This window comes from Armigeres subalbatus, chromosome 3 (genome assembly GCF_024139115.2).
Source record: "Armigeres subalbatus isolate Guangzhou_Male chromosome 3, GZ_Asu_2, whole genome shotgun sequence".
NCBI classification, from domain to species: Eukaryota; Metazoa; Arthropoda; class Insecta; order Diptera; family Culicidae; genus Armigeres; species Armigeres subalbatus.
The window spans coordinates 137,837,697-137,864,098 of record NC_085141.1 but is presented as its reverse complement, the minus strand read 5'-3'; the positions used below and the strand labels follow the sequence as shown (position 1 = coordinate 137,864,098).

General features: G+C 38.6%; 1 protein-coding gene and 1 long non-coding RNA gene across 4 annotated transcripts in view; both read left to right on the top strand.

Moving 5' to 3' along the window:
* The window catches only part of LOC134221373 (trithorax group protein osa), a 535,812-nt gene that overhangs the window by 89,069 nt on the left and 420,341 nt on the right, over window positions 1-26,402 (top strand). The gene's annotated exons all lie outside the window — the stretch shown is intronic.
* On the top strand, window positions 18,038-18,723 carry LOC134221374 (uncharacterized). The gene is made up of 3 exons (XR_009982347.1): window positions 18,038-18,230; window positions 18,289-18,471; window positions 18,543-18,723. It is a non-coding gene; the product is annotated as an uncharacterized LOC134221374 (long non-coding RNA).

Genomic DNA, 26,402 nt, shown 5'->3' with positions numbered 1-26,402 from the left:
TATCTTTTTATTTCTTCTTACGTTTATCTTTCTCTTTCTTCCTTCCCTTTTCATTTTTCCTTCGTTTCGCCTTTTTCCTTTTCCTTTATTCTTTATTTCTGTTTTTGTTCTGTCTTTTTCCTTCTTCTCCATTTCTTTATACACCCGATTCTTTTTTTACACGGATTATTTTCACACGGATTTTTTTACACGGCTTTTTTTACACGGATTCTTGAAATAACACGGATTTTTTTGCACGGTTTCTCGAAATAACACGGATTATTTTTACACGGATTTTTTTCACACGGCACGCATCCCCCGTGTAAAAAAAGAATCGGGTGTATATCCTTCTTCTTATTTCTTCGTTTTATCTATTTCCTTATTTATTTTTCCTATTCACTTGCTTTTTTCTTTTTCATTTGTCCTTCTTTCTTCCTTTCCCTTCCTTCTTTATTTCCTCCCTCTCGCTTCTTTCATCTTTTTTCTTCCTTCTACCTTCTTCGATCCCCTTTCTCCATTCTTCCCTCTTCCGAATGTCTCATTTCTCACCTATCACATATCACTTTTCACTGCTCACATTTAATTTTTCACTTCTCACATTTCTTATTTCTGACTTCTCACTGCTTACCTCTGACTTTTCACTAGTTACTTCGAACATCACATTTCTCACTTCTCACTTTCCCCTTAATTTTCCCACTTTTTACTTTACTTCTCACATCGAATATCTCAGTTTTCGACTCTTACTACTCACTTCGTACATTTAACCCCTATCGGACTGAGGGAAAGAAAATATTTCAAAATGCTGCCGTTTCGGCCTGGTTTTAACATCATTCTTCTTGTACGAATCCCAGATTACAGAATACATGCTGAAGCTTGTGATGTAGTCATGTTAACCAGGGTTATTTTTTTATGAGTCACTGGAACAGATGCAGTAAATTTGAAAATACTTGGCAATTTAAGTTTGACAGTCTCTTATTTCGGTAGATTTGTACCTATATAGGGATTATATCAGAAGCACCGAGAAATTGCTGAAATCTATCCGCGTTTAAAGAGCTCCCAGTGTTTTTTTTATTTATTAAGAGGGTGGCCCATCAAAGTTTTAGTCAAGCGAGTGCACATTGTTTATTAAACGAGAGGATCGCACTCCATGCCCCCAACAACAGGCTGGGCGGACTGGTATAGAATGCGAATCAATCGCACTCTGCTGTGCCAAACAGTATATACAACAGTAAAGCACATGTGGAGATTGATATTCAATTTCTGAAAGATATTCAATTTGCAAAAAAGAGAGCTAACCGCGGTGGAGGTTGGTACTCGGATTCTGATGGCTTTTCCGCAAACGTGACCTTTAAGTGGTCTTGTTGTGTAGGGGTTATCACGCCTATCTAGAGAGTAGGAGGTTGAAGGTTCGAGTCCCTCCAAGACACGTGGATTCTTTTTCGCAAATTTCATATCAATTTGTCCATTTCGAAACATGTGCTGTGCATATGCACAGCCAAGATATTTAACAAAAAAAAATGGTTTTCGTACGGCCGAGTTGCCGAATAATATGCAATTAATACCAATGTTTTTTTTTCTGCTCGGGTAACCGAACGTTTGACCACATTCAACTCCGATGGTGAAATCTGCCAATAGTGCAACCGAATAATCCTTTCCCGTCCATCAAACTTTAATGGCCAATTGACAAAAGAAAGCCCTTCATCGTTCAATGAATGCATGCATACTCTGTGATTTGGAACCCTACGGACGTACATCAAACCTATCACGTTATTAAAACAATCCTGTCGTGTCCATTCCCTTCCCTGTGCGACACTCCACTTTTACGTTCCGTGCTTCATTTGGTCCTCCAGTTAACGTCACCGCCAAGGCGCAGTGTCTTACCTTAATTGATTTTCCTTCTGGCGATCCTAAGAAATTTCCACTGCTGTGCACTTGTGTTCGTCCGGTCCGGTTTTGCACGTATGTTTGTAGGTGTGTATATGTCGGTGTTCGCGTGCACATTCCATTAGAATAATTGAAATTCAAATCAATTACGAGGGTGGCGAACTGGGTGCAGCATCCACTGTGGCGTTTCAACGGACTGTTTCGAGGTATAATTTCCTGTGGTTTTTGGAATATGAATGACCGTTTGGTGCCTCTAAGGGCCATGTTTTCTTACGTTTAGTGGCATTTAATACCAGAGGGCACACAATCCGCTCACAGCGTAAAACAACCATTTACTATTAAAGGACTGACCAGGACAGTCTTGACATCGTTTATTACATATAATTGTCAAAGGTCCAAAGGTTATTACACTTGGTTAATAAAAGATTTTACTTTGTTATCATTCCATATTCGGAAATCGTAGCCGGAAGCATTGTTGCGTTACAAAGAAAATGCAATATTTGGAATTGCGCGAATCTAACGTGACGCAGGAAATAGGATGAGAGCAAATGGGTGGTGGGTGGTTCATTACAGGGAGCAATCGGCCAACCGCAAATGTGCACACATCTTTAGCAGTGCTTTTCCCTAGAAGGGGATACGCTATATTGACCATCCGCAGAAGTGCGTGTTTGAAGGCGATAGCAAGTTTTCGATTCAGTTTGTGTGTGGTTCAGTTTTCGTGCGGATGCATTTCCGAATCGCTGCTAGATCCTTATCATTCCGGTGGAGTAGATTACCAATTAAGACTTCTGGGGTTTTCCCGTTTACGATATCGAAACTAATTAGCTTTCTCTTCTCTTTTTTATTCTTACAGGTAAGTTCTGCGACCAGTGTTATCAGTACCGGGAAGATGAATCTACGACAGTGCCCTTCTGTTATCCTCGAAACAAGCGAGATCCATTCTTCGAAACGCATTTGATCCCAATCAACCAAAACCGGCTGCAAAATGTCCCCTTTGTGTCATGGTAGATCAAAATCTTGCACACTTTGTGCTTAACTGCACTTTGCACCATCTATCTACCACCCGTCGTTGTCGTTCGAAACCGTTCAGTTCTCACTCGATAACGAAGGTTGGTATCGACGACGACAACGTCGCAACAAACCTGACCTGGTGCAATAATTTTATCTGCGCATTAGGGGAGCCTACGCTTGGTATAAAGTGTACGGTTGAGTCGTTGGTTCTTCGCAAGAGAACGAGTGGAATGTCACCGGTGTAGTGGCGGTATGCGGACGCTGTTAAGGAATTAACCCTTCTGCCTTTCCGCGCTTTACCGGAACTCACTCATATCAAACAGAAACAACAATACTCAATCCGATAGATTGAGTCGCCGCACTTGTGTGTGCTGCCCAGGGTGACCAGATCAGCATATGTGGGAACTTGTTTTGTCGTTTTTCATGAGATATGACATATGATGACTTAAAATCATGCGGAACGAATTATATTGTTCAGTTTTTGATACATTTGACACATCCTGTCAAATTAGTTTTATTTGAATAAAATTTAAAATTATCGTTGTTCATTTTTGAATAACAACAAATGTAAACGAGAAATCAATTTGACTTAAAGAACTATTCCGAAGTTTTTGGGATAAAATTCAAGAATAAAATAGTGAGTTCGAAAAATAATGTTTGCTGGTAACCCTGGCAGTGCAGAAGGCTTCTGGTTTCGATGTGACTTTTGCTTCCGACGACCATCTGAGAAGTTATCACCCTCTGCAGTGGCAGACCGTTAGACACAGTGTCGTCGACGGCAACGATGATAGTGCGATCCTAAAGCGCGCGTCTATTTCTGTCTATCTATGTCGCATATAGCCTCCTCGTTTGTATGCATTTATGCTGAACAATGTTTGGTTGCATCCTTAATCGGTTCGATGGGAAGGGGTGCGCTGTGGTGGAATAAGTTTACGTAAATACATATGACGCACTCAGTAGTGGAATACCTCCGGGCACTACTCAAGAACGTCTTGTTGCACATTGCACATAAACGTGATGGAATTGAGATGTTGGATTTGGAAGTAAGGTGGGTGTGTCGACTCATGTCATTGATACTGTTTACATTTGGTCCTACTTGAATTTGATTTTTGGCACAATTATATAAAAAGTTAGTTCTACTCGTCATAAGACAAGTTTCTAACAAGTTAAATAACTAATATCGTGGACATTTAAAAATTTTAAAAGGATTTCCCGTAATCTGAGCAATTTCTCGTAGAAATTCCAAAGACTATGTCGTAAATATCAAGAAGTGTATCCAATTGCAACTTAGATAAATTTATCGTGCATATGGGAAACAAACTTCTTGTGGAAAGTATAAAAAACGTTCTGTGTAAATGTAGACGAATTGTTGTCGTGGAAATGTTGAACAAAATTTTGTAAAGAATCCGTGGTTATTAAGCATAGCTTGGCTTTGGTTGACTACACAATTGATTGACCAAAATCAGTGAAATTGCACAAATGATCAACTGAATGGCTGCCTGAGATTGTTCAAACATTTCAGTTTCAGTGATTCAAACGTTCAACGCGTGGAATCTTTTTTTTTTTGTCGATTATATCAAGCATCCGTGAATAATAAGAAGAGAAATCGTGGAAAGTAAAAAATAAAAATCATATGAACATTCTGAAGAATTTCTTATAGAACTCCGCTGATGTTTAGAAAAAATCGCCTAGGAAATCCAGGCGAAATTTCTCTTAGGAATGCTTAAGATTTGCCCGTGGAAAAAGTTGGGTTGGGATTTAGTTAAAAATATCCGTGAGAATAAATTTGAATTGCTCTTACAAACTTATTACAATAGCCCAAACAAATTCGAAAAATTAAATTGTTGGTGATGAATCAAGATAAACCGGTAATAACGTTATGGTTGGATCACTATTTTTTTGCACAAAACTGTGTTTTTACCCGCCACTGCGCACTACATTTTGGTTTTCAGATGGATCAATTTGTTTTTAAATTTTTGCAATGAAATTCGTGGAAATATTGATGAATTTTCTGAGGAATTTCAGAAGAATTTCCAATGGAACTCCCGAAAAACTTCTCGTGAAATCGACAAAGGATTCATCGTAGGAAGATTCGTTATGGAAATTCAGGAAATTTTTTTTTTGAATTATAGAAGAACTTTTAGTGATAATTTAATAAATCTATGCGTATAAAATTTCGTGGACATTATAAAAGCCACGTAGAAATTTGGAAGACTCCTGCGCAAATTAGGAAGTGAAAAGGAAAAACTTTTTTATTTGAAATTCGGACGATTTTTTTTTTCTGAAATTCGGAAGATATTCGCTTAGTAAATTTGGAAGATTTTCTCTTCGGAAATTCTGGACACTGAATATTAGTAGAAAAAAACTTCGTTTTGAAAATTTGAGAAGATTCTCTACGTAATTTTGGTATTTCTCTTTGGCAATTTGACTTTGAAAAATCAGAGAAATATTTTTTACAAATATTCAGAATAATTTGCCTTGAAAAATTCTGGGAAATTTTATTTTTGAAATTCGGAGGAACTACATTATTAGAAATTTGGAGGATTTATCCTTTTGAAATATGGAAGAATTTCCCTTTGGAAATTTTGTACAAATTTTCCTCTGGAAATTCGAAAATAAATTCCCTTTTGGAAATTCGGAAATTTGTTAATTCGGAAGTATTTCCCTTTGAAAATTGAGAGGAATTTTTCTTTGAAAACTCGATGGAATTGCCTTCGAGAAATTCGACGCAATTTTTTATTGATACTCGAAGAAATTCTAGACCAACATTTGAAAAGGGCGTAACAGCCAAAATTTATTCCTTCTGATTCTTTGTCCACATATATAGCTTTATATGTAGACGAAGAATCAGAAGGAATACATTTTGACTGTTACGCCCTTTTCAAATGTTGGTCTAGAATTCTTCTCTTGATCAGGGTTCGTAATTCTCACTCAATCTGAGGGGCACAGGATGCTCCCTCGCGAAAACTTTCGGGGAGTAATCACTTTTCGGGAAAGAAAATAGATTCGCTCACTGCGATTGCTGTGGAAAGTTTGTTTGCTCGTTTTCTTTCATATCCGAGCTTTTTCGGTGCCATCATCAGCAATGCAACAAATAAGATTGTACCTACATGCAGATAGCGTGGTGATATGGCTAGAGTGGGCGCATCCCTATGGCTATTATTGTTAATATTCTGGGTTCGAGTACTGCCGTGACAATACAATTTTTATAATTGTTCTGCGATAGTTCTCTCGACAAGTGAGTGATATTATTATTAAATTATTATTAAATTCGAAAAAAAAAAATTTCTCCACATTCGAGGGAATTCCTTTTTGGAAATTCGAAGGCTTTTTCATTTGGAAACTTGAAAGAATTTTCCTTTGGAAAATCGAAGGAATTTTCACTTGAAAAGTCGAAGTATTTTCTCTTTGAAAATGAGGATGAAATTTCCCTTGATTGAGGAACTTTCATCGGGATTTCAAGGTAATTTATTTTTGGAAACTCGAAGGAAATTCGTTTTTGAATAATTTTTTTTTCGGAAATTAGGATGATTTTTTTTAGAAATTCGAAGGATATTTCTTTTGGAAATTCGAAGGAATTGTCTTTTGGAAATTCGAAGGCGTTTCCATTTAGAAATTTGAAGGAAGTATGGAGTTGAAAAGTCGAAGAATGAAGAATTTTCCTCTGGAATTCTGAGGAATTCCTGTTTTGAAATTCGAACGAACTTCCCTTTGGAAATGAGGAATGGAGGAATTTGGAAAGAATTTCATTTGAAAATTTGCTGGGAATTTCCTTGGAAATTAGATGGATTTTCGCTTTGGAAATTTTGAGGAAGTTTCCTTTGGAAATTCATAGGAGTTTCCCTTAGATAATTGAAATTGATTTCTTTTTGAAAATTGATTTTTTTTTAATATTCAATTTTTTTTAATTCGATGGAATTTTCCATTGGAAAGTCGATGGGCTTTCCCTTTAGAAATAAGGAAGAAATTTTCCTTTAATTTTCTTCTGGAATTCGAAGGAATTTCCTTTGGAAATGGAGATGGAATTCCCCTTTGGAATATGGAAAAAATTTCCTTTTGGAAATTTGAAAGAAATCCTCTTTGCAAATTGGAATGATTATCTTCTTGGAAATTGGAAGGAATTGCGCTTCGCAAACTTGTAATCCGAAAAAGATTCCCTTTGGAGATCCGAAGGTTTTTTTTGGAAATTCAAAAGAATTTCTGAAGGCTTTTTCATTTGGAAACTCGAAAAAAAATCTCTTTGGAAGAAGAAACTGAAATGGCAGAAAGAATTTCCTATGGGAAATTCGAAAGGATTTCAATTTGGAAATTCCAAAGGAATTCCCTTTGGAAATTCGAAGGAATTTCTCTAAGGATATTCGAAAAAGTTTCCTTTTAGAAATTCGATGCATTTTTCTTTTGAAAACTCGATAAAAATTCTCCTTGGAAATAATTGAGAAATTTGGATTTGGGAAGAACTTCCTTTTAAAAATTGGAAGTAATTTTGCTTTGAATTTTTGCCTTTCTCGTATACTAAGTATACGGTAAAGGCTATATGATCGCTCCAAAAACAAACTTTTTATAGAAGGCCCGGAGACCCATAGTGTTATATACCGATCGACTCAGCTCGACGAATTGAGGTGATGTCTGTGTGTATGTGTGTGTGTGTGTGTGTGTGTGTGTGTGTGTGTGTGTGTGTGTGTGTGTGTGTGTGTGTGTGTGTGTGTGTGTGTGTGTGTGTCTGTGCGCACCCCACCCAAAAAAAATGTCACTCATTTTTCAGGTACTTATCCTTAACCGATTTACTCGCAACAAGTTGCATTCGACGCAGGATACTCTACCATTGTTTCCTATTGAAAATTGGTCAGATCGGACTATGGGCTCGGAAGTTATGGCCAAAATACCACTTTTTTTTTATAAAAAAAGAAGTAAAAAAATGTCACTCATTTTTCAGGCACTTATCCTTAACCGATTTACTCGCAACATTTTGCACTCGACGCAGGATACTCTACCATTGTTTCCTATTGAAAATTGGTCAGATCGGACTATGGGATCGGAAGTTATGGCCAAAATACGACTTTTTTATAGAAAAAATAAGTAAAGAAATGTCACTCATTTTTCAGGTACTTATCCTTAACCGATTAACTCGCAACAAGTTGCATTCGACGCAGGATAGTCTATCATTGTTTCCTATTGAAAATTGTTCTGATCGGACTATGGGCTCGGAAGTTATGGCCAAAATACCACTTTTTTTTATTAAAAAAATGAGTAAAAAAATGTCACTCATTTTTCAGGCACTTATCCTTAACCGATTTACTCGCAACATGTTTCACTCGACGCAGAATACTCTCCCATCGTTTCCTATTGAAAATTGGCCAAATCGGACTATGGGCTCAAAAGTAATGGCCAAAATACTATTTTTATAATGCACGAGAAAGGCATCATCACCGCTAGGTGGATTAATCAGGGTTTTTTCGTTTTGGAAATCCTTAGTAACATTTTGGTTTTATAATATTCTTGTAGATTTAATTATGGTCTTCAAGAGCGTCATAAAACTTAAAATGTTAGTTGGGTTTTTATGGAAGTTCCCTTCGAAAGTTTGAAGGAATTTTCCTTTGAAAGTCGATGGATTTTCACTTTAGAAATAATGGAGGAATTTTCCTCAAAAAATCGAAGGAATTTGTCTTTGGAAATTCGAAAGTTTTTTTTCTTTGGAAATTCAAGGGATTTTCTTTTTGAATATGAATGACGAACTTACCTTTGTAATTTAGAAAGAAATTTCCTTTGAAAATATGAAGCAATTTCTCTTAAGAAATTCGAAGGAATTTCCTCTTTGGAAATTCGAAGGAATTTCTCTTAAGAAATTCGAAAGAATTTCCTTATGGAAATTTGAATGATTTTTTCTCTAGAAATTCGATGGGATTTTCCTTTGGGAATCCGATAAAATCTATTTTCAAAAACTTGAAGGAACTTTTTTTTAGAAATTCGAAGAATATTTCCTTTCCTTTCTTTTAATACATATGAGGACATGAAGAAGGAATTTTCCTTTGAAAATAAAGAAGGAATTTCCCTTAAGAATTTGGAAAGAACTTCTTATTGGATATTCGAAATAATTTTCTTTTGCAAATTGGAATTATTTTGGTTGGAAATTGAAAGCTTCCGAGCCTCTTGGAAGGAGGCTTCTGAGCCTCTTGGAAGGAAGCCTCCGAGCCTCTTGGAAGGAGGCTTCCGTACCTCTTGAAAGGTGGCTTCCGAGTCTCTTGGAAGGAGGCTTACGAGTCTCTTGGAAGGAGGCTTCCGAGCCTCTTGAAAGGAGGCTTACGAGCCTCTTGAAAGGAGGCTTCCGAGCCTCTTGAAAGGAGGCTTCCTAGCCTCTTGAAAGGAGGCTTCCGAGCCTCTTGAAAGGAGGCTTCCGAGCCTCTTGAAGGAGGCTGAGCCTCTTGAAGGAGGCTTCCAGGCCTCTTGAAGGGAGGCTTCCAGGCCTCTTGAAAGGAGGCTCTGAGGCCTCTTGAAAGGAGGCTTCCAGGCCTCTTGAAAGGAGGCTCTCGAGGCCTCTTGAAAGGAGGCTTGAGGCCTCTTGAAGGAGGCTTCCAGGCCTCTTGAAAGGAGGCTTCTGAGCCTCTTGAAAGGGCCTCCAGGCCTCTTGAAAGGAGGTTCCAGGCCTCTTGAAAGGAGGCTCAGGCCTCTTGAAAGGAGGCTCTGAGCCTCTTGAAGGAGGCTGGAGCCTCTTGAAAGGAGGCTTCAGAGCCTCTTGAAGGGAGGCTTCCAGGCCTCTTGAAGGGAGGCTTCCTGAGGCCTCTTGAAAGGAGGCTTGAGCCTCTTGAAGGAGGCTTCCGCGCCTTTGAAGGAGGCTTCCGGGCCTCTTGAAGGAGGCTCCCAGAGCCTCCTGAAGGAGGCTTCAGAGCCTCTTGAAAGGAGGTTTCCAGGCCTCTTGAAAGGAGGCTTCTGAGCCTCGGCTTCGAGGCCTCTTGAAAGGAGGCTTCCAGGAGCCTCTTGAAGGAGGCTGAGGCCTCTTGAAGGAGGCTTCTGGAGCCTCTTGAAAGGAGGCTTCGAGCCTCTTGAAGGAGGCTTGAGGCCTCTTGAAAGGAGGCTTCCAGGCCTCTTGAAAGGAGGCTTCCGGGCCTCTTGAAAGGAGGCTTCTGGGCCTCTTGAAGGAGGCTGGAGCCTCTTGAAAGGAGGCTTGAGCCTCTTGAAGGAGGCTTCTGAGGCCTCTTGAAGGAGGCTTGAGCCTCTTGAAAGGAGGCTTCCAGGCCTCTTGAAGGGAGGCTTCTGAGCCTCTTGAAGGAGGCTTCCAGGCCCTCTTGAAAGGAGGCTTCTGAGCCTCTTGAAGGAGGCTTGAGCCTCTTGACAGGAGGCTTCCGAGCCTGTTTAAAGGAGGCTTCAGAGCCTCTTGAAGGAGGCTTGGGCCTCTTGAAGGAGGCTTCCAGGCCTCTTGAAGGAGGCTTCCGGGCCTCTTGAAAGGAGGCTTCCGAGCCTCTTGAAAGGAGGCTGAGCCTCTTGAAAGGAGGCCTGAGCCTCTTGAAAGGAGGCTTCTGAGCCTCATGAAAGGAGGCCTAAGAGCCTCTTGAAAGGAGGCTTCCGCGCCTCTTGAAAGGAGGCTTCCGAGCCTCTTGAAAGGAGGCTTCCGAGTCTCTTGAAAGGAGGCTTCCGAGCCTCTTGAAAGGAGGCTTCCGAGCCTCTTGAAAAGAGGCATAGATTATTTAGTACGCCTAATCCTTCCCATGCCACTTGTCCGATAGCCGGAACTTAGACGGGACTTGCGAAGAGGAAAACATGTAACGTCATCTGCTGCTGTCACGAACTGTCAGATGCAGCCAGCAGTTTTTTGTGTTAATGTATTGTGGAATACCTGGGATAGCTGAATTTCAAATCATATTGTATGGTGGACTTCTTGTGCGAAGATTTTTCAACAACTTTGCCTAATGGTTCGTTATTAGAATTCAACTAATAACGGAGTTAGGGCGCTAGTTGCAGTAACTTAAACTAAATGATTGGAATTTTTTTATTATTTAGTCCAAGTTACTGAAACTATAGCTATAACTCCGTTACTAGTGGAATTCAAACAACGAACTATTGGGCAGAGTTGTAGAAAAACCTTCGCACTAGAAGTCCACCATACAACATATTTTGAAATTCAGCTTCTGGAATGTGTTATTGACAAACTACTAAATGATCGATCGCAAATTACTGAATGATCGTTAACATCCTTGATCCCATGTAAAGTATTCCGCGTGATTTTTGTTTTGCGAAGCCTTTTTCACTTTAAAGAGTATTCCGAATCAGCCGGGTGCTTAATATTAAATAGTTTTGAACATGTGTTTTTTTTTCGATACAAAAATCATTATGATTTTCATAATAAATTTAAAAATTCCCAAATTAGAATCTTTTCTATAGTGCTAAGAAGGATCTACACGGGACTTATGTGAAATTGAAAATCCAAGGTCAACTGTGAAGAAAAGAAGAACACATGTCAAAACAAGAAAAAAAATAAGCAGTGACTTTGCAAGTCTCGTCTTAGTCAAGGAATCCCGCACATCCAAACTCGCAACCTCTAATCGCATTTTCAATTTTAATACTACTGCCCTGACAAATAAAGATGTTATCTCTTAATGGTATAAAGTTAAAGCCTGAAACGTCCCGCGGAATGGTCTATTTCCAGAAAATTTAAAACCTACCCATACCCGTCGCTTTAGGTGCTCTGATTCGAAGGTAACGTTCTGACAAGCCCACGTAACTGGGCGAAAGCGCGAGTACGAGAACACCCAACGACGGATCGTTATCCTCCCGTTCGTGAGTCCGTTTTTACGACGCACCTGGCCATAAAAATCGGTACTCGGATAGAATGCTCAAATCGATTACGTAGGGGTACGTTGATGACGACTAAGACGACAACGTTGGCTACGACTGCGAAGCAAGGACTCAAAAAAATCGTGGAGTAATAAAACAATCATCTTTGGGCTTTCGTCGTTACAGGAGCGAAAGCCGCTCCCATTGCACCGCAGCAGTCTGCTATCGACTTAATGGTTACGAAGTCGAAGCAAAGCGAGCGAAAGCACTCAAACAGCTGAAAACCCTTTCCCTTTTTTGCATATTACTGCCACATCGCCCCGACGCCAAAGGTACCGTTGCTCGGGAATGCGACTTAGCTGCCGGTAAAACAGTTCAGTCGTGAAGGTTGAAAACGGAGCCATTCGACGGTGTCCGGAACTCATGTTTCAGCTTTTTTATGACCCAATTGGGGGGATCAGTTCTCTCGAATCGGTAGTATAAGTAACTACTGTGCTGGGTGAATATATAATGAACTTCTGTGTCACGGTTTTTTTTTCGTTTGGACTGGAGAAAGAGAGATTGGGTCACTGACGGAAAGTCATAAATCTTGCGCTTTCCTCTTACCCTGGACGTGGGGGAAGAAAGAAGTTTATCCTGTCCTGTGCAAGAGAGCGCGCGCTTGGAACAATTTGAAGAAACATAAAAACGGGGACGGGCAACTGCACCTTTTCCGCTTCTCGGTTGATGGTTTACGATTTTTTAATTTGATTATGCAATGTGCTTAATGATAGCAAAGCTTTTTTTAAAATAATTATTGATTTATGGCTTAGTGAGCAAGATACAGAGTAGAAGAACATGGTTCGAATTAGTGGAATTTCGAGAAAAAGATTATAATTAACGTGCACTTTCGGTTGAAGAATGACTAATTTATGATGGGAAGCATGTGCTTAAAAGATAATAGGTGAATGCCATCGTTATCTTCGTCGTGATTCTTGTCGCCTTCCCAAATGAATTTGATAAAATTCATTCATTCGAACCTATTAGCGTTTCCAAAGCCAACAAACCCAATCTGAACAAATACTGCGACCGAATCTTGTACGGAGAAGCCACTCGGTATCAATTGGAACCTTCTAGACGTAGGTCAAGAACTTGCGATGACCGTCAAAATAAAAGCAAACCCTGTTTGGGAAGGGGGTGTGACAACGTCTGATACCGACTACACCGGCAACCAATATCAGCAACACCAGCAGCAAAAGTAGAACCAAACATCCCATTCCAGTGTCCCCCTGCGACGATGATGGTCGGTGGAAAAATATCCCAAAGAGTGTGGAATCGCCGTCGCCGCCGAGGATATAAAATGCGAAAAATATATACCTAAGTACACGCAAAAAGGGCCCCAACAAGAGCTTCCAACTGCTGCTCCATCCAATGTGGGGCCCCGGTTGGGCTGTAGTACTGAACCAATGGGCAGCAACAGGAAGTGAAGCATGCCGGCTTGCAGCATCTGACGCGAACATCCCTTTCGCAATTTAACCTTTTTTCGCCATCACTTTGGACCGAAATAATACGCCTTCAGTATTCGTTAAACCAAAAATCCAACAGGGTGTACGAAATAAAGGCAAGGTATGCTTTGCATAATTATAATTGAAATGCCTTCTGTTTCGTATGACACCGGTTCCTGCCTATGAGTTACGTTCGGAATGTCCAACGCCCGTATGTTTAACCACGAAGTTGCATCCCAAACATGCTCATTTAGTGGCATAGTCACCGAACGACCGTGCAGCAGAATGTTGTCTCCTCTGTTCTTATTCCTGGCACTTGCACATTTGATTTTGCATATTGAGTGCGTTGCTGGTGGTTTTGCATCACAGTAGTGCGCTGTATTGAATGCTTCGTTCGTTCAGATTTGATCAATTCGTTCAACTAGGAAAGGATGTTGACACCTCATGAAATGGCTTCCAGTAGCATCCGGTCGTAGTACATATGTGGTTTAACAGCAAAATTTTACTTTTTATTAGCATGGCCCAGTGTAAATCAATATTCAATGACAAACAGGAAGAATACCATCCTCCCGGTGTTACCAAAATAAATATAAATATGACGCAACATGTTTTTAGCCCGTGCTGTCGCTTTCCGGCAGCATTCTTGTAATATAATGCCTCCATTTCTACGTCACAGATTGTTTTTTTTTTTCAAGTTGTACACTTTTATTCAAGACAAAGTTCACGTGAAATCGGAGTATGTGTAAATTATTTTCTGGCGATAGTAAGTTGTGATACAAAAAAAAATCTCTTCTGTTATAATAAAATATTTTGTTTTCAATACTGTGTCTAGTTCACCAATGAAATTTCATATTCACTAATCGAAAATAGGTGTCATCGAAAACCTGATGGGTTAAGTAATTCTGATTTTTTTTATGTTTGGATAACCTGCTCAGAAAGATATTATTCATATTAGATAACTGAAATCAAAACGGTTCTTCTGCATATATCGAATGCAGAGATGATTGCTCGCATAACTTACACCAACTTTATCAAAATCAATGGACACGCACGCAACTCACATAAAGCATCCTCTCAGCCTTTGTAACAAAGACAAAATTATGAACCAACCGATCACCCCAATAAATCAGCATCAAAAATATTCATGCCTATCACAAAACCAACTGGAATCCCGGAATCCAATGGTATCGCTGCCAATCCATCAAATCCGTAGCACTCGGTCTCACTCATTTTTGGCTTAACGCTTCTATCCAACCGGCACGAAAAGTTCCTAACTCATCAAAACGTTACCGGAGCATTACCGTCGCTTCATCATTGCTATGCGATAAGGGGATTCCAGTAGTCAGTATACTACTGCTGTTGTTCATATGTCGAGCGAGTCCAAGCCCCAAGCCGGTGCATATTACTTCTCCGAAAGGCACTTAATCTTCAGTGCTTTCCTGTGCAGTCTCGTAGAACGTACGGCCAGGCCGGCGCAATCATGATGGAAACGTTTACCGCGATACGACGACGGACCACTGACAGGGTGGCAGGGTGGAGTATCTGTCAAATCCGGATGGTTAAAATCTGAGTTACTGGTTTTGTAGAATGATTAAATATTGAGTTGCAAGAGCATGACTAACCGTCAGTAACAATCAGTTTTTAAAAACTTGCATCTCCATTAGAGTTTTACCTTTTTTTTCAAGAATTTTTTTAAAGGGTGAAGAAATCTATGACAACACTTGTGATAAGACGAGTTAGTATCTCCCAGTTCAATTCCACCACTTGTCTGTACTGTACCACTCAACGAGAACAGTTTTTTCTCAAAGGTAATCTGGAACTCAGGAGGATGTTAATCATAAGTATAAGCATTGGCCGAAACATTCCGTTGTACATTTTGCAGCACCTACAAGTTGAACCAGGTTGTATGGAAGTCGTTTTAGTTGAAACTATCCAACACTTTATACAACACAATGTTCAAGCTTATATAAGAAATTCGAAAATAGCAATAAAAATTAAGAAATTAATGTTGATATTCTGTTAAAAGCCATGCAATTAGGTTGAAGGAGATGAGGGCCTTTCGCCTTTTACAAATTACATAACTCAAATTTGGTCAATTTAAAGCCCCTCCCTTCTCTCGTAGCATTTTTTGCATTTATGATTTAATTTATGTGCATGAACTGTAAGGCTTGGTCTGACACCCTCCATCTCCCTACAGCGTTACGTAAGTTGTGAACGGCCCCTTGATGGAACGACGGTCTCTGGTATAAACGAAGATGGCTCGCGGCGCATCTGCGTTACCATCTTCCAAGGAAGACGTTAAAGAACTGAACTGATTTTCGATAGCTTCTAGTTATGTTGAGATATCGAATATGCAAGTTTGTAAATTCATAAGTTTGGGAATTTAGGCGGGGATCCAAAATTTTTGGAAGTAATGAATTTAGGACTCAATTAATTGAGGATTTAATTGTTTTGGGAATTTATAAATTTAGGAACTTAGGTCCTCTGAAATATATTCAGGAATTTATAAATTTTGGAAATTTAAGGATTTCGGAAATTAAGAATTTAGGAATAAATCCCGTCTTTGACCAAAGATCTTACAGATCTGAAAAACTGAAAGCCACAACCTCAAGCGTGTCGCTATCTTAATCGAATCAATTAGAATAGTGGCTCATTTTTTTTTAATTTTTTTAATTTTTTTAATTTTTAGGGAGCTTCTAGCAATTTGGGAATGTGTAAATTTGGTAACTTAGTAACTTACGAATTTAGAATTCAGAAAATTAAGAATTTAGGAATTCAGGAATTTAAGAAACAAGAAATTTAAGAATTTAGGAAATAAGACGTTTACAAATTCAAGAGCTTAGGAATTTGAAAAATTTGAAATTTTGGAATTTCGTAATCTTGGAATTTTAGTGTTTCGAAACTTTGATTTTGGAATTTGAAAATTGAAGAATTTAGGAATTCATGACTTTTTAGATTTTTGGCTACCGCTTCTGCTTTATACACAGGAGGTTGTGGGTCCAATCCCACGCCCGTTTCATTCTTCCTACTTTGTATCTTTTCATATATTTCTCATGTTCTAGCAATCGTTAGAACTGGAAATAGGCTTTCGTACCGTTTCCATCTTCTATCCCCTATACCTACTTGATTAGTTCTAGCAGGTAACTGTCAGAATTCGAAATGAGCAAAAAGGCTCGTTTCGGAATACAATTAGAATATACCACCCTTTCAATCCTATCACATTGGCAATCCGTTAACCTTTCGTCTGTGCTCTAAAGTCAATATGACCCCAGGCCACTTTGAGTGGCTGCCATTTTTTTAGTTTTCAACCGATGCTCCTAATTTTTGGTAGTTTGGTGAAACTCGCCAAGATCTGTCTCCTAGGTGCAAATTCGCTTGAATAATCTTGAAAATGTGCGCTACAGTATCCTTTTTTCAAAAAACTTACGTTGTCTGTGCTCTGGGGTCAAATTGACCCCAAATTGAAATTACTATTACTTATTTATTGTTTGGACAATTTTGAAAGATAATTCAATCATCTTTCAGGTCGTTACCAAAGATTGACTATAGGTAGGCGGGTTCAACGCGGGGAGAGGTTTTCGTGAAAATGGGTACAAAAACAGTGATTTTTCATGCTTGTTTTACTTATATCTGAAAATCCTACCCATTATGAACTGCACCTTCTCAAAAAGATTATGCAGGAAGGCGTGTGCTTTGACATAAGGCATTGATTAGTTTAGAGCTTGGCCGCTAGGTGGTGGTATATGTGAATTCATTATTTTAGACTACTCAAGTAATTCCGATAAATGGAATTTTCCTCATTGTAAATATTCTTATCGCAAAAATTTACCGATTTATTTGAAAAGTTTTACCAATTTTTTCTTTGGTGGTAGGTCATTTGGCATAAAGTCGTTTGGCATAATGGTCAGTTTGTATAATAATTGTGAAATCACAAATTTCAGAAATAATGTAAAATAATGTCAATTCGTTATGATTATTGTCGCTTTTACATCAAAGGAGAGATATATAGTTTATCTTTTATGTCCGGCAGAAGACAAGGGAGGATATGATTCCATCTTTCAATTAGGATATTTGCTTTAAGGCACGGATTCCTTCTTTTTACGAATGCATCTGTCTGGCAGAAAGCAAAAGAAGACGTGATTACTTCATTCAATGCAGGTATTTGCTCGGTTTTAGACAACTGGAGACATGATCCCTTAAGGCAAGGAAAGATATGACCCCTTTTTTTCGAAGAATATATTTGCCCGGCAAATGGCAAAAGAGGATATGACTTTTTTCGATTTAGCCATTTGCTCGGTTTAAGCCGAGGGGAGATGTGATCCCTTCTTTGAGAGATGCATTTGCCGGTAAAAGGCAAGCGAGAATATAATGCCATCTTTCAAGGAATGCATTTGCCCGGAAAATGTCAAGCGAGAATAAGACGCCTTCTTTCAATTCAGACATATGCTTTGTTACAAGCAAAAGGAGATATGATCTCTTCTTGAAAGATGATTAAATTATCTTTCGAAACATCTTCAAAAGTCCAAAATCGGCCAAACAATACAAAAGTTATAGCAATTTCAATTTGGGGTCAATTTGACCCCAAAGCACAGACAACGTAAGTTTTTTTGAGCACAGACAGAAGGTTAACCAAGACGAACCTAACTTAACCCCCCGATTCCAATAAAATTCCGCAGGAACTCGTGGCGAATTCAAGATTTTTGGATCTCAGGAATTCGGGAATTTACACTGAAAATAATCCACACGTTCTAACCTTATGTTCTTATACAACACATTTATTTGATATCAACATATGATTAATTAAATAGTTTCTAACGATTTTCGAATGTTTGACCTGCACATCCTAATGTAATTCACATTAAATTTGTAAACAACTCTATTTTTCCGCCGTTCATAAGAAATCCACCAAACTTTGAAGTGAATCGGTAACGGATATAAACCAAATGTAGCGCCACATTGTTCGGACGTGTTTGACGATTGAATGTTGTAATAAACCGTAGTCATAGTTACCAAAAAGGCTTATCAGGCAACGAGAGACGAAAAATTTACAAGCATCCTCGAAGGACGAAATAAACTTGTCCGTGGTTTTAGCTATTTTGCTCGACCGTAAGTTTGATTTACTAGATTTGATTTTAGTTTATTTATTATACCTATATGGTTCCAGATACGGCATACAGTTTGCTGACACCTCGTCAATAAGTTAATTTTTTTCACAGCACGGAATAACATCTGATACTCGCACTGACACGCAATAAACATCGTAGCGACGGAAAATCCACTCTCCGGTAACCAGAACCCGGTCGACGAATCCAGTCAGCTACAGAGTTACAGTGGTGAGGTGGAAAAGGTAAATGCTTGGATAAATAAAAAAACTGACGAATTTTTGAACAAAATGTTTCTGATATTAAACGTTTTCAGGAATTATTCATTGATACCGGAAAATCAACGATCGAAAGTCCGGTGATTCCCCCGTAGTTAATTTAATTCCTTCATTCGACCGAAAATTGTATTTCAACAATTCCATCGGATCGTCGGAGCCAAATCGGGTAAAGGTCGCAAAAACTCCCAGGAAGAGTCATCTCTGCCGCCGAGTTCATCACGATTGCTGAGCTTGGAAGTAGAGGTAATGAGTGTGTGACAAGAACAACAGTGAAGCTGAATTGACGCCAAAGCTGTGCCTTCGGACGGACGCCAATGGGATATGGCATCTAGCGCTGAAATCTGAATTTGAGTGTGTACAATAGATGTAAAATTTCATGCTGTATTTTATCAAAAATTATAGAATGAAGTAAATAAATAAATTACAAAACTCTAAAACACCAAAATGCTTTTGTGGAAAACATTTTTCAAAATTATTTTACATTGAATTTCATGATCATTACATTTGAATTCCTTATATGAATGGTTATGATGTTTGTCAATTTGAAATACCGATTTCAATTATCAAACACGTTATTTCGATATGAGAAGCTATACCAGTCCAACATGGATCTTACACGTTATATTAACGTGTTAACACAGTGGATAACACAGGATTGACAAGTAGTGAAAAATCATATTTGAAACACGTGACTTTATGGTTTGAAATTCTGTCAGTGTAGGAAATTACGAATTTAGTAGCCCAAATATTTTATAGTTTTTTTTGTATCTCGGAAATTATATTTTTTTTTAAATTTAAGAATTTTGGTAGGTAGTTTGAATTTTGGAGTTTTGGAATTTAGGGATTAAAAATCAATTTTGAATTTTTGAATGACTTAAAATTTTAGAATCTTTAGAATTTTGTATTTTGAGTTTTTTTTTATGATAAGAATATATTATAAGCGCGCCGTCCTAAAACGCTCATGCAGGCTCGATCGTGCTGTGTACCGCGAGCGATGCTTTTTTGGTGGTGTTGTACAAAATACAACAGCACGCGTGCTCGAGTGTTAAGTATGAACATTTCCCAATTTCAAAATTCCAAAATAACCAAAATTCCAGAATTAAAAGATTTTTAAAATTTCAAAACTCATAAATTCTTGGCATGTTAAATTAATGATTTCCTCAATTCCCGAATTCCTAAAGTTCCTTAATTTCTAAATTCCTAAAAATTCCAAAATACTTATAGAAATCTTTATCAAAACAATGGAAAACAGGTTTGTTATAATTTGGTGAAAGTGCTATTTTTTTTATTACGACAGTAAAGTCCCAAATTTCTGAATTTCATTTTTTTAATATCCATATTCCTTAATTCCTATTACCCGAAATCTCAAAATTCTTAAATAATCAAATGCTTACTTTGTAATTTCTTTGAATTTTTGAATTTAGAAAATTAGGAATTTAGGTATTCTAGAATTTAGGAAATTAAAAATTAAAATTTGAGGAATTTGATAATTTAATTTTAGAATTTCGGAATGTAGGAATAAAGAAATTTTGGTTCCAGGGATTGAGGAATTTAGAAATTTTGAGACTAAAGCATTTAGATATTTCGGAATTTTGTAGCTTTGAAATTTTGGAATTTCGGAATCTAGAAAAAAATGGAAATTTTGAAGCTTAGAAATTTAGGAATGTAGATAAAAAATTTTGGGATTTGGGACCTTACTGTCGTAATCTAAAAACGTGGCGTTAGCGCCAAATTATAACATACATGTTTTCCATTCAGTTGTTAAAGAGTTAGATGAGTATTTTGAAATTTGGGTATTTGATAATTCTGGATTTAAAGAAATTCAGAATTTGAAGTAATATTTTAAGAATTTTGGAATTTCGGAGTATGGGAATTAATGAATTTTGGAATCCAGGTATAGAGAAGTTTAGGAAATTTGTAATTAACCCTCGAGGACTCGCGCCGTTGTAAAAAGTACAACACTACCTAAAAAAGCTCGATTTTAGAATTTAGAAAATGAAAAATTGGGAATTTTGAAACTTAGGAATTTAGAAATAAAGTTACTTAAAAGACATATAAAGCAATGAATTCGGTACTTTACTGTCGTAATCTAAAAAATGGGTGTTTACGCCAAATTATAACAAAATGTTTTTTTAGTTCTATAAGTATTTAAAAATTTTGGGATTCACCAATTTTCCCAATTGGAATTTAGGAACCTAGGAATTTAGGAGCTCGGGAATTTGGGAAATTAAGAATTTAGTAATTCAAGAGTTTTCGAATTTTGGAATTTAGTAATCTTTGAATTCAAGAATTTTGCTCTGGATTAAATTCACTACCTTATTCTAGGAAAACGCCTACATCCAAAGGACGAATCACATCTACTATTGCCGTATTCTGGGGACAAACTTCTATTTCCATAGAAGGAATCACTTTTACTTCTAAAGGGGGATCAAATACAACATGGCCTTATTACGGGAAAACGCCTACTTTTAAATAAGGTATCACATCTACCATTACCTTAATCCGAGCAAGCGCCTAGTTTTAATGAAGGGATCACATCCACCATTGCCCCAATCTGGGTGAGCATCTATTTTTAAAGGGTAACAGCCACCATCGCCTTATGCCGAGCGTAATTCGAGCAAGCGTCTACTGTTGAAGAAGGGATCACGATCACCATTGCTTCAATCCGGGCAAGCGCCTACTATTAAGTAAGTAATCCCAAGTATGAGAGAAGATCAAATTTATATCACGAATAGGAATAGCTCCGGGAAATTCCCCTTCCAGAAAGATTTTACGATAGAATTTTTATGCGAATATCTGAAGGAGTTCCTAAAAGAATTCATAACGAAATTCCTGAAGGATTTTTTAACAACGTTCTTAAGAAATTCTCGAAGATATTCCTGATTTGAATCTGAAGAAATTTTTACAAAATTGTTTGAAATAATTTTGGGTGATTCCGATTTATAAACTATATCAGAAATGAGATTATATTCTGCATCATTAGAAGTGGAAAAATGTCATATGAACATGGTGAAAATATGTATTTCTGACAGGAGTTAGACGAAACTGGAAAACTGAACTTGACTTTACTGTTAATGCTCTTTTGGAAAAAAGTTCGAAATCCATAATCCTACTACCTACAATAGCCATCGGCGTTGTAAAAAATATTTGGACGTGGTAAATTTTCATACAATTCATTTTGATGGTGGCGGCGCACAGGTCTATTCCTGAGGACCACTCAGTGAAATTTTGCTTTCATATTGCTACATCTAACTTACGAGGGAGGATTACTAAGACGAATTTAAAAAAATGGACCACTTCACCGAATGTTCCAGAACTTCTAGAGGACCATCCGAGGAGAACGACTGGTTGTTATATTGAATTAGCTCTGACATTTTTACAACAAGCGATTTTCAGAATGTTGCAGCTTTCTGAATTAAATTACAGAAATTTACCACATCTCCGGATATTCTAAAGCTCCCGGAGGATTACTAGGTGGCCACCAGGCGTCAATGGGAGATGCTCGCATTGATTTAACTCTGACATTACTATTACAGTCAAACCTCTATGAGTTGATGTTCTATGACTCGATATCGACTCATGGAGGCAAAATATGCCATATTGAAAAAAATATTCTGGGTTACTGTGATGGTCCCTTCAAACAGACTTTCAATGATTCTCTATTCCACGTCTCGATATTTAAACGAGTCTTCATTATCGACTCATTGAGGTTTGCCTGTACAAACGGTATAGGAAAAATCGCAGTTTTCTGGGATGCATTATAAAACCATTAAATATGACCACTTCACTGGATTATCCACTGGTCAATGAGTGGTGCTTGCATTGATTTGCTCTCACAATGCTACCACAGACGTTTTAGAAAAACTCGCAGCTTGCTGGGACGTAATTTAAAAATTGACCACTTTACCGGATGTTCCGGATCTTCCGGAAGAACACTGGGAGACCACTTAAGGTCAATTAGTGATGCTTGCTCTGAATTTTCTCTGACAATGCTTCCACAAACCGTTTAGAAAAAATCGCAGCTTTCTGGGACGAATTTAAATAATTGGCCACTTTACTGGATGTTCCGGATGCTCCGGATCTTCCGAAGGAATACTGGGAGACCACCTGGGGTCAATTAGTGATGCTTGCATTGATTTTTCTCTCACAATGCTTCCACAAACCGTTTAGAAAAAAATCGCAGCGTTCTGGGACGAATATTAATAATTGACCACTTTACCGAATATTCTGGATCTTCCGGAGGAATACTGGGAGACCACCTGGGATCAATTAGTTATGCTTTCATTGATTTTTCTCTCACAATGCCTCCACAAACCGTTTAGAAAAAATCGCAGCTTTCTGGGACGAATATTAATAATTGACCACTTTACCGGATGTTCCGGAACTCCCGGAGAATCAGTGGGAGGCTACCACTAACTGGTCAAGCAAACGTCAGTCAGCATTGATTTTCCTGTCATATTGCGATTACGAAAGATGATGAAAACCGCATCTCGCTGGAATGAATGCATTTATTAAATTGTTTCAGAATCCGGAGCATCCGGATGTCCACCCGGTGGCCAAGGCACCCAGGGAGCTAAATTGACGTCCGGCCTAATGCACTTATCGTCGTGAACAATTTTGTTGAAGGTCCCATTATTCTAAATGGAAAAGATCCGATGGGAATATGGGAGTTCTGAAGTGATGCTAAACTTTTTTGGGGGTATTGCAATATTCAAAGTAGGTGTTGCAATACTATTTTTTGCGCTTCCATACTTTTGGCGGGTAGTGTATATCCTCACTTTTGTCGCTGTTTTCAATTATGCTAGACATTCGTTATGCCAAATGGTCGTTATGCCAAATGACCTACCTACCTATGATGGTCATACACTCCATGTTGTCCGGCGCAACATGTCTAATGTCTTATTCCACGTCTGTTGTTCTTAGACGGCAGTCGCCAGTCTCCCTGCACATTGGCCGCACACGCATTTTCCTCGATTGCACACAGCCAGCGAGTGCAAGATCTACCCTAGAGCCGGCGTCTTTTTCTGCTAAACATAACTTTTGCTGGTCTCTCTTCCGGCATACCCACTATATGGCCATCCCACATTCTGGAATGTAGAGTTTTACTGGTCTTTAGGATTTGAAGTTTTAAGGTTTTAGGGAAAACAAGAATCGATTAAGATCTTTTGAATCTGAAATCCTCGAAAGTCTTGGGAAACTCCGAAAGTCTGGGTAGTGGAGCTCTAAGAATAAGAAAAATAAAATAAAAACAATAAAAATTGCTAAAGTATTTCTATTGGTAAACGTAGTAGATCGTTAAATCTGAACATTAGAACGATTTTAAGAACCTAGGAATTCTAGACTGAGCCTATCGAAATTCAGAGGCTGAACACACAAAAATTCAAAATGAAGCACAGAGGTCCCAGGGTTGAACCCAGCGCGACAGGGCGAATATGGGAAGCAGTGTTACGATATACTTTTGAGGCGGTCGAGGTCGCCAGAAGAAACTGCGATCATAGCTCCCAAATGCGTTGATTCAGTGTTATCTGTTTACTTACTTACTTGACACTTGATGGGCGACTTTTTTGAGCCTACGTTGAATGGAGTATCCTTTTCCACTGGACCCGATCCTGGGCAAACCACTTCCAGTTGCTCTGAACGTTTAGCGCCGGCAGGTCCTCTTCATCCATGAAAAGTCATCCTTTACGCAGGCTACTACAAACCCAACAGCCTATATCGGGTTTTGTAATGCAAATTTTCTTCGCTTGATGCTCTTCCGCCATACGAACAACGTATCTAGTCCACCGTAAAAAAACATTGTGTTTCACCATTTTACCCATTTTTTTCCCGATCGGAATTTTTTTTCAAATTTTTTTTTTTACTTCTGCGATGCGTTTAAATGAACCAAATAAATGTGAATTCATGGAAATAACTGAATCTATCTCCCTAAAGTGCAATTTTGACCTCTCTTATGTGCATTTCTTGTTACTTTTATGGATTTTCTTGTTTTATAATACCCGAGAAAGGCACCATCACCGCTAGGTGGATTATTCTAGGTTTTTCGTTACATGATAGGTTCTTTTTTCCGCTCCTCTCGCATCCTTGTATTGATCCCTATTCCCATTTTTCTCATCTGTCATTCTCTAACACTCCACATCAAACATCCCAACACAGTGGCTTACGACTTGAATGTTTTTATTGTAATGCAATCCAATAATTGGAATAAAAACCTATCATCACGAGGGGCTGATAGAAAGATGCATTATTGTCCTCGTCGGCGAACCAATGTATGGATGAATCAAAAGTATTGAAATTTTCGTTTCATTTGTTTATTATGATGTGGCGTTCTACTCAACAGTCTGTGTAAAGATAACAAGACGAAGATAGTTAGAAATGCAAAGTTAGATCTTTTTGGTTGAATTTTAAGGGTAGGGTTCCAGCCGACAACTCGTACCGTTTTGAAACACCACCAAAATTAGCATATTTGTTTAATAGAGCACTGGCGGGACTGAACGTGTCACATAGGACCATGCGAGCTCGGATAAAATGAGTTTAAAAAATATGCCAACTTCAATCAAGGACACTATTTTTTACCAAACAAACAAAACAAATACCAGTCTGCGCCTGATAGAGTTGGAGGTAAATTAGAGGAAAATAAGAAAAACTGCTGCGACAGTACATTCTTTCGTCTAAACACATGAAATTGGATCGTCTACTAAATGCTAGATCCGGTTCGATTCCTCGCCATTATACGATCCTATCAGCGCGCTAGGACGGACCGGACGATGCTAGTCAGTTGATAAACGAAAATCAAACCATTTATACGAAGCGAAACAACTAGCTGCTAGCGTAGCCGGCAGAAGTTGGCTGGAGTGGCGACTCCTATTGGATTCTACCAAGCGGGTCGCAAAGAGGGTAAAATCCTCGCTTTTTCTATCTTCTCCACAGTCACGGTGTCAAACCTAGTCGACGTTGTCGTCGTCGAGGACGACGATGTCAACAGCGACAATGTCGAGAGCAATTTATTGTCCGCATCAATTCCTCCGAGAATCAAGAACAGAACGAGTGGACGGGTGGATGGATAAATGGATGGGATCGACCACCCTCCGCTTTGCCGTACGCTTTCCCATGGACGGCGAGTACGACGAAGTTGCAAAACGATGTTTGTTGCGGAAAAAGGCAACTCTTATTTTCAATTTCTCATGCGATCTGAACTGTCGGGTAAATCAAAACGAAGAAGCGATTTCTGCTGTCTGGTGCAGAAGATTGTGATTGACGCCAAGGGGATGTAACTTGGATGTGTATTGCAGTAGATTCGTCATCGGAATGGCAACCTGCGGTGCTGTAATGAGTTCAATTCATAGTTTCGTAGAAATCTTGCATCAAGCAGCATACCAGTTTAATGCAAACATTTATCAAAGCAAAGGCATTTCTGTGATGTTTGCTTGGCGTTCAAATCAGTAAAATTTGTAATGTAATAATTTGTACAGACAGTAATAAAACCATATTCCTTGATCAAACTCGAAATAACTGAAAATGAAAAGAATAATTAAGCAGGACTAGACGACATCGTCAACTAACCAACCAGAAGCGGCATCGAGAATGCCGCCGTGTAGCTGTCAGGCAATTTCTCTGTCCCTCCCGCCACAGATAACTCCGAAACGATAAAGCGCCCCGTTCTTACGATATTATCCAACCTACCAAGTGACCGAGCGACCTATGTTCCTAGCTGCTGGCGAACAAAACGAAGCAAAGCATAGAGCGAAGTGAAATATATTTACGTTCAATTATAAGTAGAAAATCCAACATTCACCACGCTAAACTTTATCTGCTTGATTCCATAAAATTACAATCCACCTCCGACGTTCATTCCGGCAGCCAGCGAACGAACGGAAAAAAGGATATGGCAAAAGAAGTGG